Source organism: Arachis hypogaea, chromosome 11 (genome assembly GCF_003086295.3).
Source record: "Arachis hypogaea cultivar Tifrunner chromosome 11, arahy.Tifrunner.gnm2.J5K5, whole genome shotgun sequence".
Taxonomy (NCBI): Eukaryota; Viridiplantae; Streptophyta; class Magnoliopsida; order Fabales; family Fabaceae; genus Arachis; species Arachis hypogaea.
The window spans coordinates 47,435,579-47,454,254 of record NC_092046.1 but is presented as its reverse complement, the minus strand read 5'-3'; positions in this window follow the sequence as shown (position 1 = coordinate 47,454,254).

Below are 18,676 nucleotides of genomic sequence, written 5' to 3'. Positions count from 1 at the left end.
ATCTCACACACCTTTATTATCAATTTATTATGATGAAAAAAATGATAAGAGATCAAAATGGATCCGTCGTATTTAGTTCATCTCAACTTGTATTTGTCTGTATTTTATCTAAACTGCGATGCTTAACAAGTTTGGAAAACACCGTTTAGCACAAAATGTATTATATTATTCATCCCTTTGGCTTTGTTTCGTAACAAGCAATAATTATTTTGTAATATTAACAGTAGTATTCTATCTTTTTTGACACGGGTACTTACTACACAAAGATCGTGATGTTGAGATAGTCCTGCACTAGCATTCTTGTCATCCCGTGATTCACACGTTAAAATGTTTTGTTATTTTGATCAACTTCACATAAGGAAATTCTTTGGAAATTAGTTTCAATACCCAGTCAAGCAACACTGTCAGAAGGATGATGATCGATTTGAACGCGCCACTTGAGGGTAGCATGGAGGGTTCAAATCATGATCCAAATGGAATGTTAAAGGAGTCATTGGAAGGAGATTTACGAAAGCCATGAAGGGTCTGTTGTTAGAAGAGACCCGATAACTAATCCTCATCAAATTAACTATGTATCTAATGGTGAAGTAGAAGAAAAACCTATGGATATACCTAATGAGGAGGAAGACGAGATGAACTACTTCATAAATTCATAGCCACCATAAGAAATACGTTCAAAATCGTCAGAATTTTCGTCAAAACTCTAATTATAATCCAACAATAATTTTTCTACCGTCGGATGTAAATCGCCGATAAAAACTGTGACGAAAATACATTACTGTCGGATTTTTCACATCCGACACTAACATTTCATTGAATAAAATCCAATAGTAAATTTTTGTAAAATGGACAAATCTAATATGTGGTTTCTGTCGAATTTAATCCAACGATAATACTTAATCTGTTAGCGTCGGACAATTTCGTAACAATTTTCAACGGTAAAATTTGGATTACTTTAAATTAAAAATAATTTAAAAAATTATTACCGTCGAATTATTTCCTCTACAAAATTAACGGTAATGAGTTATCGAAACATTACTTTTTATTATATATTAACCATATCCATACAACTAGGGCTGTAATTGGGTTGAGTGAGGTATTTTATGGTGTTGTGGTTGAATCAACCCAAGCCGATTACTTTTGGGTTGGATTGGCTTGGATAATCGGGTACCTGAATAAATATTAAATTCGAAAAAAGAGTTTAAAAATTAGAAAAAATGAAAAGAAATTGAAATTTTTTTCTTCAGTATATGTTAACAAAACAAAATAAATTACATTGCGTCTTTAAACATCAAAATTCGAAAAACCTAACCAAATATCCCCATTTGACATACTTTAAATACTTAAAGTTTAAACAATATCATAATTCACAAAATAGTAACAATATACACAAGTCTTTAAAACATAAAACTAGCACATTAACAAATCAAAGCCAACAAAATGAAAATGTTAGTCTTTATTTCCTTCCATCAACCCACACTAAGATGAATTCATCACCAACAAGTTTATCATCAAGAAAGGAGTTGTGACTTTTAAAAATAAAATAAATAATTAAAGTAGTTTATTAAAAGAACATATAAAACTGAATGTGTAATAATATAAACTAATAACTTTCACTCTCAACATTGTCCTCAACTGCAATACTTTTAAACTCCATCCCACCACCTCTAATTACCTCTATGGGACCTAAATTCATATCTATCTTACCACTACCACCCGTATGAGCATTATGAACAACCACCCTTTGAACTACAACTGTTCCAACATTTTTACTCTTATAGTCTTCTTGAAATACTATCTCTCATGCACTATGACTTCCTCTAACACGACCAACCTTTTTTTTTCCATAACCCTTGATGGAAGAAGCTTTTCAACCATTGATCCAAGAATTAAAAGAGCTTCAATCTATCATTAAAGGATGAGATGAGCAACTGAATCACCTCAAAAAATTGATAGACTAGATTGCTACAAGCATATCTATCTTCTCTTCTCTTATACTACCAGATGCAAGACCAGCAACAGTCCCAGAAGTAGCACCAGCAGCACCTGCTGTAGCACCACCTGTGGTGATACCTATAAACCCTGCATAATTAGTAAATAATTAGTTAATAAATTAATTATTAATCAAATAAGTTAGAAAATTAAATTATATTAATCCAAAAAGGTAGAAATAGTAAAAATACGAATTTTGGCACTACTTTTTAAAGATTTTAGTCTAAAATCAGGCCAACGGACTGAACCGGTTGGACCGGATCCAAATTGGACCTAAGACCCATCATATAAAAGCATAACTCAGCTCTCTCTCCTTTAGAACATTTCATTCCACACTGAAACACAAAGGGAGAAGAGGGGAGTGTTTCAAACCCTAACTTCAATTTCATTCCACCATATCTCTCAATCCGAAGCTCTAATCAAAATGGAATATGGGAATGTTGTGGATGGGATGAAATGGTTAGGGGATTACTTTGAGTGTATTTGAAGTTGTTTAAGATGTGAATTAATGAATGGTCGGTGATGTTAAATAAGGAGTGGCTAATAAATATGATGATGATAATGAAGGAGTGATGATGATTGAATTTGAACGAATGATTATGAGGAATGATTTTAAAGTATGCTATCTCAATGAATTGGATGATAATGAGATATATGTGACTGGGTAAGAGGTGGTGGTGTTGTCCACTCACTCCGGGTATAAGCTGAGACTCCGGGTAAGATGTAGTAGTGTTATCCACTTACTCTGGATAAGAGTTCGAGACTCCGGATAAGATGTAAGGGTTGAATTCTGTCACTACTTGCTCTGGGTTGAAAATTGTATCATCGCCTGGGAAAGAGGCAAGGGTGAGGTTGTCCCATTGCTCCGAGTACACGGGTAAGATGCAAAGATTGCAGCGTTGTCCCACTTGCTTCGTGTTTGGTGTTCTGTCAAGGGTTAGCTACCGGACATGTTGGGTTTGGCTTTATAACCGACAGATAAGACTCATTAGCCATAGGGCAGGCATACATCATATGCATTCGTCTGTTTTGTTTGAGTGTGCATTACTTGTGTTTGCTTATTTGATTAACTATGTATAATTGCTATATGTTCTACCTGTTGTAACTGCATTCTATCTGTGTTTTTCTTGTCTACATTGTATGTCTATGCAACTGAGAGATCCTTCATGCTGGCGGAGGTAACGCTGACGGTAGTTCCACCTGAGTTTGGAGGATTAGAGGAGAGTGAGATTGAGGGGTTGAGTTGTGTTTTAGATTAGAACCTAAGTACCTTAGATAGATTACCTGATTTCTTGTTTATAACTAAGTTTTAAATCTGAGTATTGGAGTTCTAGGATTGCCTCTAGCTTTCCCGGAACCTTATATATTATGTACGTTGGCACCTTTACCATGTTGAGAACTTTCGATTCTCATTCCATACATATGTTGTCGTTTTTCTGATGCAGGTCAAGCGGCACCTCGCTGAGCGCTTGGAGTTTCTGAGCAAGCGAAGTTTAGTTTTGGGATGTTATATTTTGGACTGTTGGTTATGTATTTATATTTATAGATTCTCCTATGTATATATAACTTGTGTTTGTCTCTCTTAGAAGTCGACGTGGAGAAGCAGGTTACTGTCTTATGTTTTGGGGATATATATATATATGATGTTCTTCGGCTGGCCTTGACTTCGCAGGACGAGTTTGGAGCTTGATAATCTGTTAGTTTGGTACTCTATTCTTTTTATTTTCACGTTTTATCCTTTTTGGCTTACCCCGATTTCACGTCTTCGTGAGCGATGCACTTTTCTTTTTATGACTCGTTGCTTAAGCTATCCTTTGAGGCTCCTCGTTATAATATCCTTTCAACTACCACCACCACCACCACTACCACTACTACTACTACTACCACCACTATTTTAGAGGTCGTAATACCACAACACCTCTATTTTACGGGTTAAGCATAAAGCTCTGTGTGGTAGGATGTTACAATACCAAATATTTGATATATTTTCTCATTTTGTAGCTTCATTTCATTTATTTTATGTTTAAGGAGAACCTTATAATTTTTAACTTTATTGCATTTATTTTCTCTTTAAGTAGGTGATACCAAACATGCCCCCTCTATTAAATCCTACTCCATTGTTTTCTCCTCAAGACAACCAGCCTTCAACTCAACTAGTACCTATAAGATCACTACAAATTAGACCTCCAATACAAAATAGGCCCTTTAATAGTAAGAGGCCAACCAAAAGGAAGAACACAAAGAGGCCACTTCCAATTCTATTCAGCAACATGAAGCCTCTTTCAATGAGCAACTCATCAAGTAGGCCTATTGTTAGCCAAAAAACAATGCTTTGAAATGAGTCTTGCTTGAATTGGTAAAATCTTATTCAAGTGATGCAATTATATGAACTATATGATGACTTTATGGGACATTGCTTTGAAATGAGTCTTGCTTGAATTTCAGGTAAAAAGAGCAACAAAGGATGAAGAAAGCAAGAAAAAGAAGAAAAATAGAGAAGAACTTGGATACAGGGGAGCACTTCTGGCGCTGCGCTTTCACAACAATTCCATGCACTCTCCAAGAAAGCACCTTTGGCGCTACGTTCCCCCAAGAGCGCTCCACAGCAGAATCTAGAGAGCACTCCGTTCTCCTCAAAGGCGCTATGCAACCCAGGAAAGAAAAGCGCCTTTGGCGCTACGTTTTCCTGAAAAGCGCTATGCACTATAGTAAGAAGAGCACCTTTGGCGCTACGTTTTTAACAAGAGCGCATGCGATACAGAGTGGGAAAAATTTGGCTAGTAACGCGTACGCGTTGGTGACGCGTACGAATGGTGACGCGTACACGTGTAAGTGACATTCTCGAAGGGTCACGCGTATGCGTGGCTGACGCGTACGCGTGAAAATGCTAATTTTAAAGGAGCATGCACACGCATGGATGAAGCAGCGGTGAGAAAGTGGCATTTTTGAAGGCCACATGTACGCGAGGGTGATGTGTACACGTGGAAGAACACCTTTGACGCTAACGCTGTGCCTTTCCCAAAAGCGCTGAAGATGATACGTACGCGTGGGTGACGTGTACGCGTGAAAGTGCCAAAAAGCTTAATGACGCGCACGCGTGGGTGACGCGTGCGCGTGGACGCACGAACGCAACGCTTTCCTGAAATGTGCTACGTTATCCTGGGAGCAGAATATTCAGCCAAATGGACTGGACTAACGAAAGTGTGAAAGGCCCACTTTGAGAAACTTCAAGTACACCTGAGAAGCTAGTAAAATTGGTATAAATAGGAGGTACCCTGAATTAGAAAAGGACTTTTGGAGCTTCTGGAGACTTTTGAACTTTTTGAATTGTTCTTACTTTCGTACTTAGTTTTATTTTCCAGTTTGAATTTCCGTTTTTGTACCTGAAGCTATGAGTAGCTAACTTCCCTCTCATTTGGGGAGGAAGCTCTATTATACTTGATGGATTAATTGATAGTGAATTTCTTCTTCTCTTCATCTTCTCTTTGATTTGCTAGAAGGAATTTCGTTCTTCATGCTTAGTGTTCAATCATCTTGGAAAAGAGGTTGAATACAAATTGGGTTTCATGGGAGCCTTGGAAAAGGAAACATGAAATCATGCTTGAAATCCCTTCTCACATTGAGTAGATCTGGGTTTTGGGACTGGATACGGTGACATGAAATCTACCTAAATATTTGGATCTATGATGATGTGTGGTAAAATCAGGGACCAAGCTTATCTCTCTTCATGAGCAATTAAACCAAAGAATTGGCTGATTATCAAGATTTGAGAGATTGAATCACCAAGGAATTGGGATTCAATCAATCATGATTGCCAAGAGGTCAATGAGTTGCATGATTGAAGATGAGATGATATGAATTTAATCCAAAGAGAGCAATATCTCCCAACTCCAATGAATCTTCCCCATTCTTTTATAGCTTTCTTTAATTTCTGCTATCAACCCACTCCCCATTTACAATAAAGTCATTTATATTTTCAGCACTTTACATTCTTGTCATTTACATTCCTGCACGTTATTGCTTTCTTTTATTTTAAGTTATTTACTATTTTGCTGTTTAGAATTCTGCACTCACAATTATTCTTGATTAGCTTGACTAAATCACCAGTAACTAAAATTGTTCAATCAGTCAATCTCTGTGGGATTCAACCTTACTCATAGTGAGTTATTACTTGACGATAGTTGGTATACTTGCCAAAGACGTGTTCATTATATTGATTTAGTGAATTTCGGTCATTAAGTTTATGGCGCCGTTGCCGGGGATTGGTTTTGAATTGACAATGATTAAGTTAATGGGTACTTAGATTAAGCATTTTATTTTTTTTACTTGTTAATTACTTTAAGTCTAGTCCTTATTTTCTTTATTTTCTTTGCAACTAAAATTTCAATCATTCATTGTTTATATATCCATTCTAACAAGAAGCACATTAACTGTTTGAGGCTCTGTATCAAGTAACTTGACTCACCCACCCTTCTCCCAAGAGGGTGTTCATCCTTGTTTTAGATTGTGTTCTGTGTTGTATATGACAGGAAGGAGAGGAGCTGTAATCTCCTACGATTCTGAACCTGAGAGGACATTTCTAAGATTGAAAAGGGAGGCAATAGCTTGGCAAAAGGGTGGTTGGTGAAGAAGAAGAGAAAGAGAATCCAACTCAAAATATGGAAGGTGAAGCACACAACCATCCAGATGAAGTAGTGGGCAACCATGCTCCCCCACAAGAGAGGAGAGTGTTAGGCTCTTACATCAATCTCAATCCTGGAAATTGTGGGAGCAGCATCTTGAGACCCAATATACATGTCAACAATTTTGAGCTCAAACCACAGCTAATCACTCTTGTTCAGAACAACTGTTCATTTGGAGGAAATGCTCAAGAAGATCCAAACCAACATCTAACCACATTTTTGAGATTCTGTGATACAGTGAAGGCTAATGGTGTTCACCCGGACACCTATAAGTTGCTTTTATTTCCCTTTTCTCTCAGGGATAAAGCATCAAAGTGGTTAGAATCCTTTCCAAAGGAGAGTTTGACAACTTGGGAAGAGGTGGTGAATAAGTTCTTGGCAAGATTTTACCCGCTCCAAGGAGTTAATAGGTTGAGAGATGAGGTGCAAACCTTTAGAGAACAAGATGGGGAGACTCTCTATGAAGCTTGGGAGAGATACAAAGAGTTGACAAGAAAATGCCCTCCGAACATGTTCAATGAATGAGTACAGCTGCACATTTTCTATGAAGGATTGTCACAAGAATCAAAGAAGGCCTTAGATCACTCTTCAAGAGGTTCTCTCAATAAGAAGAAGACAATTGAAGAGGCCATAGACATCATAAAAACTGTGGCCAACAATGAGTATTTCTATGCCTCCGATAGAAACCCAAGAAGGGGGGTATTAGAGCTCAATTCTATGGATGCTCTGCTGGCTCAAAACAAGGTGATCACAGCTCAACTAGCAGCTCTAACCAAGCAAATAGAGAAGAATCAAGTCTCAGCTATCCATGCTCAAGCACCTATGCAAGAAGAAGATAACCCAGAAGTTAAATGTGAATAGGAGCAAGCCAACCATGTGAACAATTCATCCAGACCACCATATGACCCTAATGCCAAAACATACAACCCAGGTTGGAAGAACCACCCAAATTTTGGGTGGAGGAACCAACAAAACCAACAAGACCACAAACCATATCAATTTAACCAGTACCACAACCTTAACCCCAACCATCAATCAAACAACCATAGACCCTACCATAATTCACACAATGCCCCATACCAATCCAACCAACAATCATACAACAACCATTCTCAAAATGTATCATCCTCAGCCCCACAACCATGTGATAACAGCAACAACTTTACAAGATTGGAGGCTGCTATGTCACAATTGCCAGGGAGTATTACCACTATTGCAGAGAGACAATTGCAAGCTGAAAAAAAGATAGATGCAATCCAAGAGGAGGCTAGATCCAACATAAGGAACCAAGGGGCAGCAATTTCAAAGCTGAAATTATAACTAGGGAGCTTGTCTAAACAGATACCAATGCCTACACATACATTTCCCAGTGATACCATGACCAACCCAAGAGAGAAATGCAAGGCCATCACACTAAGAAGTGGGAAGGTGGTGGAGGAGATCTCCTCAAACCACAACTTGCAAGAAAAAGAAGCTGTAAATGACTCAAAAACTAAGAAGGAAGAAGAGACACCTGGTCCAGCTCCACCAAAGCAAGTCTTGAAGCCCTATGTACCAAAAGCACCCTACCCACAAAGGCTGAGAAAAGATGGGAAGGACAACCAATTTTCTAGGTTCTTGGATATCTTTAAGAAGCTTCAAATTAACATACCTTTTGCTGAGGCACTAGAGCAAATGCCACTCTATGCCAAGTTCCTAAAAGAGTTCATGACTAAGAAAAGAAACTGGGGAGAAAAAGAAACTGTGGTGCTCACAGAGGAATGTAGTGCCATCATACAAAAGAAGCTTCCTCAAAAGATGAAGGATCCTGGGAGCTTCCAAATCCCCTGCATCATAGGGGATATTAGCATTAAAAAAGTATTGTGTGATCTGGGAGCTAGTATCAATCTTATGTCCTTGGCCATGATGAAGAGAATGAGAATTGAAGAGGCCAAACCAACAAGGATAGCACTTCAACTAGCTGATAGGACATTCAAGTTTCTCCATGGGGTAGTGGAAGATTTGTTGGTTAAAGTGGGAGAGTTCATCTTCCCAGCTGATTTTGTGGTGCTTGACATGGAGGAAGAGACTAATACATCAATTATACTAGGGAGACCATTCTTGGCAACAACTGGAGCTATAATTGATGTGCAAAAGGGAGAGTTAGTCTTAAGGCTGCATGAAGAAAAGATGGTGTTCAATATTTTTACTGCAATGAGCTACCCAAAGGAGTCCATTGGTGAATGCATGATGGTAGACACAATGGAGAAGCTGGTTCAAGGAGTCCTAGAAGAAGACAAACTTGAAGATGCAATGGAACAAGAGCAACAAACATCATGTGGTGAGCTACCACAAGAAATTATGGAAGGCTCAATCATGCTTGACAAGGGAAACAAAGAAAAAGTGGAAGCACCAAAGCTGGAGTTGAAGACCCTGCCCCCAAGCTTGAAGTATGCTTACTTGGGGAGCAATGACACTTTCCCAGTAATTATCAATTCAACCTTGAGCAAGGAACAAGAAGAGGAGCTCATTAAGGTGTTGAAACAACACAAGGATGCCATAGGGTGGACACTTTTAGATTTAAAGGGGATTAGTCCTTCAATGTGTATACATAAAATACTTCTTGAGGAGGATGCTAAGCCCTCAATACAGCCACAAAGAAGATTAAATCCAACAATGAAGGAAGTAGTGCAAAAAGAAGTGCTGAAGTTGTGGCAAGCAGGGGTGATTTACACAATCTCAGACAGTCCTTGGGTGAGTCTTGTTCAAGTAGTCCCCAAGAAAGGAGGAATCACAGTGGTGCCAAATGAAAGAAATGAGTTACTACCAACAAGAACAGTGACTGGATGGCGCATGTGTATAGATTACATGAAGCTTAATGAAGCCACAAGGAAGAACCATTTTTCTCTACTATGCATGGATCAAATGTTGGAGAGGCTTGCTGGACATGAGTACTACTGTTTCTTGGATGGATACTCAGGCTACAACCAGATTGTAGTAGATCCTAAAGACCAAAAGAAGACTTCTTTCACTTACCCTTATGGTGTTTTTGCATATAGACGCATGCCCTTTGGTTTGTGCAATGCACCTGCCACATTCCAAAGGTGAATGCTGTCCATTCTTTCTGATATGATTGAGAGGTTTATTAAGGTTTTTGATGAGCGGATAATTTATACCCTTTTTGGCATTGTTTTTACATAGTTTTTAGTATGTTTTAATTACTTTTTATTATATTTTTATTAGTTTTTATTCAAAATTCACATTTCTGGACTTTACTATGAGTTTGTGTGTTTTTCTATAATTTCACGTATTTTCTGGCTGAAATTGAGGGACTTGAGCAAAAATCTGATTCAGAGGCTGAAAAAGGACTGTAGATGTTGTTGGATTCTAACCTCCCTGCACTCAAAGTGGATTTTCTGGAGTTACAGAAGCCTAATTGGCTCGATCTCAATTGTGTTGAAAAGTAGACATCATGGGCTTTTCAGCAATATATAATAGTCTATACTTTGCTCGAGATTTGATGGCCCAAACTGACGTTCAAAGACAGCCTAAAATATCTTAGCGTAAAACGCCCAAACTGGCACCAGATTGGAGTCAAACGCCCAAACTGGCACCAAAGCTAGTGTTTAACTCTAGGAACAGCCTATGCACGTGAAAGCTTCAACACTCAGCCCAAGCACACACCAAGTGGGCCCCTGGAAGTGAATTTCTGCACTATCTGCACTTAGTTACTCATTTTCTGTAACCCTAGGTTACTAGTTTAGTATAAAAACTACTTTTAGAGATTTATTTTATATCTTTTGATCTTTGGAATATCTTTTGATCACTTTGATCGCAGAGACCATTGTACACGTTTGGAGGCTGGCCTCACGGCCATGCCTAGACCTCTTTTCACTTATGTATTTTTTACGGTGGAGTTTCTACACCTCATAGATTAAGGTGTGGAGCTCTGCTGTTCTTCATGAATTAAGGCAATTACTACTGTTTTCTATTCAATTCATGCCTCCTTCTTCTCCAAGATATACTCTCGTTCTTAATTCAGTTAAGTCAGAATGAAGGGGTGACCCGTGACAATCACCCAATCTTCGTTACTTGCTTAGCCAAGATTGCGTGCCTAACAACCACAAAGCGATCTACATGATGTTCAACGTAGTCATTGGACGACAGCTGGAGTATACTCTCTTGGATGTCTAATACACGGACCAAGTCCGTGTGATTAGTATCTTCGTGGTATAGGCTAGAACCATTGGTAGCATTCCTGAGATCCGGAAAGTCTAAACCTTGTCTGTGATATTCCGAGTAGGATCTGGGAAGGGATGACTGTGACGAGCTTTAAACTTGCGAATGTTGGGCACAGTGATAGTGTACAAAAGGACAATGGTCCTATTCCGACACTAGCGGGAACCGACAGATGATTAGCCGTGCGGTGACAGCGCATATGGATTTGTTTTCATCCGAGAAGATCATACAGCTTGCCATGGAAGGAGGTAACGCATGGTTGGAAGAAGGCAGTGGGAAAGCTGAAGTTCAGAAGCAACAAAGCATCTCTAGACGCTTATCTGAAATCTCCACCAATGAATTACATAAGTACCTTTATCTTATTTTCTGTTTTATTTATAATTTAATTATCAAAACCTTATAACCAATTGAATCTGCCTGACTGAGATTTACAAGGATGACCATAGCTTGCTTCAAGCCGACAATCTCCGTGGGATCGACCCTTACTCACGTAAGGTTTATTACTTGGATGACCCAGTGCACTTGCTGGTTAGTTATGCGAGTTTGTGTAAGAAGTCTTGAGATCACGTTTTCCCACACCAAGTTTTTGGCGCTGTAGCCAGGGAACGAACAATCACGACTTCGCGTACCAAGTTTTTGGCACCATTGCTGGAGATTGTTCGAGTTTGGACAACTGACAGTTCATCTTGTTGCTCAGATTAGGTAATTTTATTTTATGTTTAAGCATTTTATTTTTAATTTTATTTTCAAAAAATAATTCAAAAAAAAATATCAATAATAATACTTAATTTTCTAAAAATTCTTCAGAATTTTTAAGAATGAATTCTAGAGTTTCATCATGATCTGTTGAAGCTTGGCTGGCTGTTAAGCCATGTCTAATTTTTCTTGGATCGAGGCTTCCACTTATCATTGAGGAGCTTTTTGATTCCCATCAATTTGGCTGTTGTATGTAATGCTCTGCTGAAGCTTGGCTGGCCATTGGCCATGTCTAATCTTTTGGACCGAAGCTTTCACATAAAGCTTGGCTGGCTATTAAGCCATGTCTAAATTTTTGGATCGGAGCTTTAGACTAACATTGCATGATTCCTGGAATTCTTATTAAAAATTTTGTATCTTTTTATTTTTCTTTTTCCAACATAATTTCGAAAAATCCAAAAAATTAATTAATAAAGCCATAAAAACAAAAAATTTTGTGTTTCTTGTTTGAGTTTAGTGTCAATTGCATGTTCTAACTTTTCTTAAAATTTTCGAAAAATTCATGCATGTGTTCTTCATTTATCTTCAAGTTGTTCTTGATGATTTTCCTTGTTTGATCTTTACATTTCTTGTTTTGAGTCTTTTCTTGTTTTTCATATGCATTTTTGAATTCTTATTGTCTAAAGTTTAAAAATTTTTAAGTTTGATGTCTTGCATGTGTTTCTTTTCTTAAAAATTTTTCAAAAATAAGTTCTTGGTGTTCATCTTGACATTCAAAGTGTTCTTGGTGTTCATCTTGACACTCAAAGTGTTCTTGCATGCATTTTTGTTTTGATCTTAAATTTTATGTTTTGTTTCATTTTTGTGTTTTTCTCTATCCTCATTAAAAATAAAAAATCAATAAAATATCTTTTCCTTATTTTACTCATAAATTTCAAAAATTTGAATTGATTTAGTCAAAAGTTTTAAAATTTGGTTGTTTCTTATTAGTCAAGTCAAATTTTCAAATTAAAAGTTCTATCTTTTTCAAATCTTTTTCGAAAATCAAATCTTTTTCATTTTTTTAATATTTTCGAAAATTTTAAAAATTTGATTTTCAAAATCTTTTTCTTATTTTTATTTCATATTTTCGAAATTAATGCTAACATTTAATGTTTAGATTCAAAAATTTTCAAGTTGTTACTTGCCTATTAAGAAAGGATCAATCTTTAAATTCTAAAATCATATCTCTTAGTTTCTTATTAATCAAGTAATCAACTTTAATTTCAAAAATAAAATCTTTTCAATTTCCTTTTCAAATCTTTTTTCAAAATAAATTTCAATCATATATTTTTCAAAATCAATTTCAAAATCTTTTCTAACTTCTTATCTTTTCAAAATTGATTTTCAAATCTTTTTCAATTAACCACTTAACTTTTTATTTGATTTTAAAAAGTTTACTATTTCTTATCTTTTTTAAAACTACCTAACTACTTTTCTCTCTCTTATTTTCGAAAACTCCTCACCACTTTTCAAAATTCTTTTTAATAAACTAATTGTTTTAAATTTTAATTTAATTTTATTCCTTTTTATAATTTTCGAACACTAACTAATAATTAAAATAAAAACAAAAATATTTTCCTTTTATTTTAATTTAAAATTCGAATTCTCTCTCTCTCTCTCATCTCTTTTTATTTATTTATTTATTTACTAACACTTCTCTTCTTCTTATAATTCGAACACTCTCTCCCTCTCTGTGTTCGAATTCTTCATCTTCTCTCTTCTTCATTCTACTCTTCTATTCTTCTACTCACATAAAGGAATCTTTATACTGTGACATAGAGGATTCTTATTTTTTTCTGTTCTCTTCTTTTTCATATGAGTAGGAACAAGGATAAGAACATTCTTGTTGAAGCTGATCCTGAACCTGAAAGGACTCTAAAGAGGAAGCTAAGAGAAGCTAAAGCACAACACTTTGGAGAGGACCTGACAGAATTTTTCGAAAAAGAAGAAGAGATGGCCGAACCCAACAACAATGGTGGAGATGCAAGGAAGATGCTAGGTGACTTTATTGCACCCTCTTCTAACTTCTGTGGAAGGAGCATCTCAATTCCTGCAATTGGAGCAAACAACTTTGAGCTTAAACCTCAATTAGTTTCTCTAATGCAGTAGAATTGCAAGTTTTATGGACTTCCATTGGAAGATTCTCATCAGTTTTTAGCTGAATTCTTGCAAATCTGTGACACTGTTAAGACCAATGGGGTTAATCCTGAGGTCTACAGACTTATGCTTTTCCCCTTTACTGTAAGAGACAGAGCTAGGACATGGTTGGACTCACAACCTAAAGATAGCCTGAACTCTTGGGAAAAGTTGGTCAATGCCTTCTTGGCCAAATTCTTTCCACCTCAAAAGTTGAGCAAGCTAAGAGTGGAAGTCTAAACCTTCAGACAGAAGAAAGGTGAATCCCTCTATGAAGCTTGAGAAAGATACAAGCAATTGATCAGAAGGTGTCCTTCTGACATGTTGGAGCATCATATGTATATTCTATGATGGTCTGTCTGAATTGTCCAAGATGTCATTGGACCACTCTACTGGAGGATCTCTTCATTTGAAGAAGATGCCTGCAGAAGCCCAGAAACTCATTGAAATGGTTACAAATAACCAGTTCATGTACACTTCTGAAAGAAATCCTGTGAATAATGGGACAACTCAGAAGAAAGGAGTTCTTGAGATTGATACTCTGAATGCAATATTGGCTCAGAACAAAATATTGACTCAGCAAGTCAATATGATTTCTCAAAGTTTGTCTGGAATGTAAGCTGCATCAGGAGGTACTAAGGAAGCTTCCTCTGAAGAAGAAGCCTATGACCTTGAGAACCCTAGAATGGAAGAGGTGAATTACATGGGAGAATCTTATGGAAACACTTATAATCCTTCATGGAGGAATCATCCAAATTTCTCATGGAAGGATCAACAGAAGCCTAATCAAGGCTTCAGTAACAATAATGGTGGGAGAAATAGGTTTGGCAATAGCAAACCTTTTCCATCATCTTCTCAGCAACAGATAGAGAATTCTAAGCAGAGCCATTCTGACTTAGCAACTGTAGTCTCTGATCTATCTAAGACCACTCTCAGTTTTATGACTGAAGCAAGGTCCTCCATTAGAAATTTGGAGGCACAAGTGGGTCAGCTGAATAAAAGAGTTACTGAACTCCCTCCTAGTGCTCTCCAAAGAAATACAGAAAAGAACCCAGAAAGAGAGTGCAAGACCATAACTATAACCAACATGGCAGAACCTGGAGAGGAAGAAAAGGTAGTAATTTCCAATGAGGAAGACCTCAATGGACATCCACTAGCCACTAAGGAGTTCCCTAATGAGGAACCCAAGGAATCTGAGGCTCATATAAAGATCATAGAGATTCGACTAAACTTACTATTGCCATTTATGAGCTCTGATGAGTATTCTTCCTCTGAAGAGGATGAAGATATTGCTGAAGAGCAAGTTGCTCAATATCTAGGAGCAATCATGAAGCTGAATGCCAAGTTATTTGGTAATGAGATTTGGGAGGATGAACCCCTATTGCTCATCAATGAACTAAATGATCTGGTTCAACTGAAATTACCTCAGAAGAAACAGGATCCTGGAAAGTTCTTAATACCTTGTACCATAGGCACCATGACCTTTGAGAAGGCTCTGTGTGACTTGGGGTCAGGGATAAACCTCATGCCCCTCTCTGTAATGGAGAAACTAGGGATCTTTGAGGTACAAACTGCAAGAATCTCACTAGAGATGGTAGACAATTCAAAGAAACAGGCTTATGGACTTGTAGAGGATGTCTTGGTGAAGGTTGAAGGCCTATACATCCCTGCTGATTTCATAATCCTAGACACTGGAAAGGATGAGGATGAATCCATCATCCTAGGAAGACCCTTCCTAGCCACAGCAAGAGCTGTGATTGATGTGGACAGAGAAGAGCTAGTTCTTCAATTGAATGAGGACTACCTTGTGTTTAAAGCCCAATGATCTTCTTCTGTAACCATGGAGAAGAAGCATGAAAAGCTTCTCTCAATACAGAGTCAAACAGAGCCCCCACACTCAACTTCTAAGTTTGGTGTTGGGAGGCCATCATTAAGCTCTAAATCTCTGTGAAGCTCTCTAAGAGTTCACTGTTAAGCTATTGACATTAAAAAAGCACTTGTTAGGAGGCAACCCAATGTCATTTAATTATATTTATTTATTTTCCATTGTTATTTTATGTTTTCTTTAGGTTGATGATCATGTGAAGTCACAAAAACAGCTAAAAAATAAAAAATAGAATGAAAAATAGCATAAAAATAGCACACCCTGGAGGACAGGCTTACTGGCGTTTAAACGCCAGTAAGGATAGCAGAATGGGCGTTTAACGCCCAGCCTGACAGTATTCTGGGCGTTAAACGCCAGAATGGGTAGCACTTTGGACGTTTAATGCCAGAAAGGGCTGACTGGCATCTGGCTGGCGTTAAACGCCAGAAATGGGCAACAGATTGGCATTTAACGCCAAAAATGGGCATTAGACTGGCGTTTAATGCCAGGAAAGGTAGCAGAGCTGGCGTTAAATGCCAGATTTGGCACAGAATGGGCGTTTAGACGCCAGAATGGTGCAGGGACTCAAATTCCTCGACACCTCAAAATCTGTGGACCCCACAGGATCCCCACTTACCCCACTTCTTCTTCTCTCCTATTCACACCTTTCCATAACACTCTTCTCCAAATACCCTTCACCTATCAAATCCTACTCTCTTCCCCACATTCTCTTCACCACTCACATCCATCCATCATTAAACCCCACCTACCTCACCATTCAAATTCAAACTATTTCCCTCCCAAACCTACCCACACATGGCCGAATACCCTCTCTCCCTTACCCTATAAATACCCCTCCTTACCACCTTCATCTTCACACAACATACACCCCCCTTAGCTGAATCTTCTCCTCCCTTCTATCTCCTCTATTTCTTCTTCTTCTACTCTTTTCTTTCTTCTTTTGCTCGAGGACGAGCAAACATTCTAAGTTTGGTATGGGAAAAGCTAAAGCTTTTTGTTTTCTATAACTACTAATGGCACCTAAGGCCGGAGAAACCTCTAGAAAGAGGAAAGAGAAGGCAATTGCTTCCACCTCCAAGTCATGGGAGATGGAGAGATTCATCTCAAAGGTCCATCAATACCACTTCTATAAAGTTGTGGCCAAGAAAAAGGTGATCCCCGAGGTCCCCTTCAAGCTCAAAAAGAGCGAATATCCGGAGATCCGACATGAAGTTCGAAGAAGAGGTTGGAAAATTCTCACCAACCCCATTTAACAAGTCAGGATCTTAATGGTTCAAGAGTTCTATGCTAATGCATGGATCACTAAGAACCATGACCAAAGTGTGAATCCGAACCCAAAGAATTGGCTCACAATGGTTCGGGGGAAATACTTGGATTTTAGTCCAGAAAATGTGAGGTTAGCATTCAACTTGCCAATGATGCAAGGAGATCCTCACCCTTTCACTAGAAGGGTCAACTTTGATCAAAGGTTGGACCAAGTCCTTAGGGACATTTATGTGGAAGGCGCTCAATGGAAGAGAGATTCAAGAGGCAAGCCGGTTCAAAGAAGGCTTGACCTCAAACCCATGGCTAGGGGATGGTTGGAGTTTATCCAACGCTCTATAATTCCTACTAGCAACCGGTCTGAAGTTACTGTAGACCGGGCTATCATGATCCATAATATCATGAATGGAGAGGAAGTAGAAGTTCATGAGATCATATCCCTAGAACTCTACAAGGTGGCGGACAAGTCTTCTACTTTGGCAAGGTTAGCCTTCCCTCATCTTATTTGTCACCTATGCAATTCAGTTGGAATTGTCATAGAGGAAGATATCCCCATTAAAGAGGACAAGCCCATCACTAAGAAAAGGATGGAGCAACCAAGAGAGCCCACGCATGGACCTCAACAAGATCATGAGGAAATTCCTCATCTAGAAATTCTTGAGATACATCAAGGGATGCACTTTTCTCCATAAAACTATTGGGAGAAAATCAACACCTCCCCAGGAGAATTGAGTTCCAACATGGGACAACTAAGGATGGAGCACCAAGAGCATTCCATCCTCCTCCATGAAATTAGAGAAGACCAAAGAGCCATGAGGGAGGAGCAACAAAGGCAAGGAAGAGACATAGAGGAGCTCAAGCACTCCATAAAATCTTCAAGAGGAAGAACTAGCCGCCATCACTAAGGTGGACCCGTTCTTTAATTTCCTTGTTCTTATTTTTTCTATTTTTTTGAAAATTATATGCTTTATGTTTTGTCTATATTTGTGTCTTTCTTACATGATCATTAGTATCTAGTGTCTATGTCTTAAAGCTATGAATGTCCTATGAATCCATCACCTTTCTTAAATGAAAAATATTTTAATTGCAAAAGAACAAGAATTGCATGATTTTGAATTCTATCTTGATATTAGTTTAATTATTTTGATGTGGTGGCAATACCTTTTGTTTTTTGAATGAATGCTTGAACAGTGCATATTTTTGAATTTGTTGTTTATGAATGTTAAAATTATTGGCTCTTGAAAGAATAATAAAAAAGGAGAAATATTATTGATAATATAAAAAATCATAAAAATGATTCTTGAAGTAAGAAAAAGCAGTGAATATAAAGCTTGCAAAAAAAAAAAGGCAAAAAAATAAAGAAAAAAAGAAAGAAAAAGAAAAAGCAAGCAAAAAAAGCCAGTAACCCTTTAAACCAAAAGGCAAGGGTAGAAAAAGGATTCAAGGCTTTGAGCATTAATGGATAGGAGGGCCCACAGGAATAAAATCCTGGCCTAAGCGGCTAAACCAAGCTGTCCCTAACCATGTGCTTGTGGCGTGAAGGTGTCAAGTGAAAGCTTGAGACTGAGCAGTTAAAGTCATAGTCCAAAGCAAAAAGAGTGTGCTTAAAAGCTCTGGGCACCTCTAACTGGGGACTCTAGCAAAGTTTAGTCACAATCTGAAAAGGTTCACCCAGTTATGTGTCTATGGCATTTATGTATCCGGTGGTAATATTGGAAAACAAAATGCTTATGGTCACGACCAAGACTCATAAAATAGCTGT